Source organism: Callithrix jacchus, chromosome 10, assembly GCF_049354715.1.
Source record: "Callithrix jacchus isolate 240 chromosome 10, calJac240_pri, whole genome shotgun sequence".
Classification (NCBI taxonomy): Eukaryota; Metazoa; Chordata; class Mammalia; order Primates; family Cebidae; genus Callithrix; species Callithrix jacchus.
Genome location: NC_133511.1, coordinates 3,851,011 through 3,855,381, shown reverse-complemented (window position 1 = coordinate 3,855,381; position 4,371 = coordinate 3,851,011).

Here is a 4,371-nt window from a genome sequence, read left to right as displayed (position 1 = left end):
TTCACAAACTGGGGATTTGGACCTGGAACAATTTCTGTAGATGATCTTTTCCTCCTTCCTCATTTTACAGATTAGACACTTCAACCCGAGAGCAGCAATAGCATCACGGGGGCTGTGATTTGAGTCTCCTAATTCGCATTTCAGTCACAGAAAGCAGAGAATGCTTCTCTATTTGGTGTGATATGTGATCTGGGAGATTCTGGGAAGCCTTTCTCAGCAACCTGAAGGTATTTTCTGTACTAGCCTGTTGCACTAGGAACCACACCAGGTCCCATTCTTAACATTCCGTGAAGCACTGCTTCTACTGGTGTTCCTCTTGTAGGATGGAAGCATGGCAAAAACAGGAAATAGATTAATTTGGCAGTTAGTGAATTATTATGTTTATTGGAATAACGAAGAAAATAGATTTAGAAGTTCAGTAAGTAAGAGACTGAATTTCAGTTCTGCCACTAAGCAGCTGTGGGACTTTTTGCAGATATTTTCAGTCTGGGAGTGACAGGATTACCGTTTGAAAAACAGGAGAAGTAGCAGCGTCAGTATCATAGGGTAGATAGGATGCAACAAAAGAATACATTGAAGCCAAACTTAGCCCCATAATAAGCACTGAGTAAATAACATGTAAGTGGCAAGCACTGATTAAATAGGAGGTACTATCATCATCCTCCTCATCTTCTTTTTCTACCATAAATTGTATTGAAACAATTTCTTCTCGGAGGAAGGATGAACTTGCAGTTACAGGAGAAGGAAAGTCAGTAGACTTGGAATACTAAAACAGAAACGTTTCAGACATCCTAGTCTATAAGATAATCAGTCTGGCTTATGTTAACCAAACCAAAACTCTTATAAGCACCCATGGATTAGAAAAACAAAAGGAGAGCAAAAATTAAAAAAAGAAAACTTGTAAATTTGTTTAATTTCCTTTTAGACTCTGGATATGAGACCTCTGTTAGATGGACAGATTGCAAAATATTTCTCCCATTCTGCAGGTTGCCTCTTAACCCTGATGACAGTTTATTTTGCTGTGCAGAAGCCGTTTCATTTAATTTGATCCCATTTGTCAATTTTTACTTTCGTTGTAATTGCTTTTGATGTATTTGACATGAAATCTTTACCTGTGCCTATGTCCTGAATGAAATTGTTTAGATTTCCTTCTGGGGTTTTTATAGTTTTAGGTTTTAATGTTTAAGTATTTAATCCATCTTGAGTTAATTTTTGTGTAAGATGTAAGAAAGGGTCCAGTTTCAATTTTCTGCATCTGGCTAGCCGGTTCTCCCAGCACTATTTGTAAATTAGGAATCCTTTCCCTATTGCTTGTTTTTGTCAGGTTTGTCAAAGACCAGATGGTCTTATGTCTGAAGTCTCTATTCCGTTTCATTGGTTTATGTGTTTGTTTTTGTACTTTGGTTACTGTACCTTTGTAGAATAATTTGAAGTCAGGTAGCGCGGTATCTTCCGCTTTGTTCTTTTTTCTTAGGATTGTTTTCGCTATGTGGGCTCTTTTTGATTCTATATGAATTTTAAAATAGTTTTTTCTACTTCTGTGAAGAATGTCAATGGTAGCTTGATGGTGATAGCATTGAATCTATAAATTACTTTGGGCGGTATGGCCATTTTCACAATATTGATTCTTCCTAACCGTGAACATGGAATGTTTTTCCATCTGTTTGTGTCCTCTCTTATTTCCTTGAGCAGTGGTTTGTAGTTCTCCTTGAAGAGGTCCTTCACTTCTCCTGTTAGCTGTTTTCCTAGGTATTTTACGCTCTTTATAGCTATTGCGAATGGGAAATCATTTATGATTTGGCTCTCTGCTTGTCTGTTGTTGCTGTGTAGGAATGCTTGAGATTTTCACACATGGATTTTGTATCCTGAGACTGCTGAAGTTGCTTATTCACTTAAGCACCTTTTGGGCTAAGATGACGGAGTTTTCTAGATATAGGATCATGTCATCTGCAAACAAAGATAATTTGATTTCCTTATTTCCTACCTCAGTACCGTTTATTGTTTTCTCTTGCCTGATTGCCTTGGCCAGAACTTCCAATACTATGTTGAGTAGGAGTAGCGAGAGAGGGCATCCTTGTCTCGTGCCATTTTCGAGAGGAATGCTTCTAGTTTTTGCCCATTCAGTATCATATTGGCTGTGTGTTTGTGATAAATGGCAAAAATCATTAATTCTGAGTTATGTTCCTTCAATGTTTAGTTTATTGAGAGTTTTTAACCTGAAAGGATGTTGAATTTTATTGAAGGCCTTTTCTGAATCTATTGAGATAATCATGTGGCTTTCGTCTTTAATTCTGTTTGTGTGATAAACTACATTTATTTATTTATTTGTATAGATTGAACTGGCTTACATCCTGAGAATGAAGCCGACCTGATTTTGGTGGATAAACTTTTTGATGTGCTGCTGCTGGATTCGGTTTCCCAATATTTTATTGAGGATCTTTGCATTGATGTTCATGAGGGATGCTGGCCTGGAGTTTTCTTTTTTCGTTGTATCCCCCTCAGTTTTTGGTATCAGGATGATGCTGGCCTCATAAAATGAGTTGAGAGGAGTCCCTCCTTTTCTATTGTTTGAAATAGTTTCAGAAGAAATAGTACCAGCTTCTCTTTGTACCTCTCGTGGAATTCATCTGTAAATCCCTCTGTTCCTGGACTTTTTTGGGTGATGGTCTATTTATTAATGCCTTGATTTCAGAACTTGTTATTGGTCTAGTCAGGGATTCCACTTCTTCCTTGTTCAGTCCTGGGAGGGTATATGTCTTCAGTAACGTATCCATGTCTTCTAGATTTTCTAGTCTATTTGCATAGAGGTGGTTGTAGTATTCACTAATGGTTGTTTGTATTTCTGTAGGGGTCAGTGATTATATCCGCTTTATCATTTTTTATTGTGTCTATTTGATTTTCTTCATTAGTCTAACTAGTGGTCTATTTTATTAATTTTTTGAAAAAACAAGCTCCTGGATTTATTGATTTTTTGAAGGAATTTTGTGACTATCTCCTTCAGTTCAGCTCTGATCTTGGTTATTACTTGTCTTTCACTAGCTTTAGGGTTTGTTTGCTCTTGGTCCTCTAGTTATTTTAGTTGTGGTGTTAGGATGTCAATTTGAGATCTTTCTAGCTTTTTGATATGGTCATTTAGTGCTATAAATTTTCTTCTTAACACTGCTTTAGCTGCAACCCAGAGATTCTGGTATGTTGCCTCATTAAAAAGTGGGCAAAAGACCTGAACAGACACTTCTCAAAAGAAGACATTTATGTGGCCAACATACATATAAAAGAAAGCTCAACATCACTAATCATTAGATAAACGCAAATTAAAGCCACAGGGAGATATCATCTCATGCCAGTCAGAATGGCAATTATTAAAAAATCAAGAAAACACAGATGCCGACAAAGCTGCAAAGGCATAGGAATGCTTTTACCCCATTGGCGGGAATATAAATTAGTTCAGCCATTGTGTAAGTAAGACTGTGGTGAGACCTCAAAGACCTAGAACCAGTAATATCATTTGACCCAGCAATCCCATTATTGGGTATATACCCAAAGGAATATAAATATTCTGTTATAAAGATACATGCATGTGTATGTTCATTGCAGCACCCCAGTCAAATATGAATAAAAAACAGATGAGAAGATAGGTCAATCCACAAGAAAGTCAAAAAAGCATTTCCCTCGGTTGTCATACTAAAATTATTACTCCTACTAGAAGATCTCTGCCAAAGCATGGTGTCCAGGGTTTCCCTGCAAGTCTATTCCATTCTCAACTTGTGTAAAGGTCTTTTTGTGGGGAGAGCTGGCAAAGTGGGCCAGAATGCAGAGAAATTGTTGAACTAGCCTTGAGAAGCTAGATTATGTGGTTGGAGAAGGTGAGATAAGACGAAGCCAGTAAGCTTGGCAATGGGTTCTCATGACGTGGTGAAGAACTCTGTAAACTTGGGAGATTGGACTCTATTCTGTGTGTAATGGGAGACAATAAGTGGTATCTATGCCAGGGAGGTCATGTTGGAGAAGAATAATCTTGGCAAAGGAAATGTACTTTTACGAATTTCATTCAAAAAAGGACAGATTTAATTTACTCTGTAGAAGCCAAAATGCTCTGCCAGGCAGCTATTCTAAGATGAAGTAGGAGAGTGGTTGGAACCTCCAATAGAAAAAAAACCTTTACCCGGGTATCAGGTCATCAATGAAACCGAAGTTTTACATTAGGAGAATCTGTGCTGAAAATTATAGTGGACTAGGAGGAGGAATCTGAGTCAAAGTCTTAGCTCTGCCGTTTATTTCTTATGTAGCTGGGATTAAGTCACTTAAACTTCCTGGGCCTCAGATTTCTTAGCTATAAAATGAAGATAAAATTTGTCCTATAGCACTTGACTA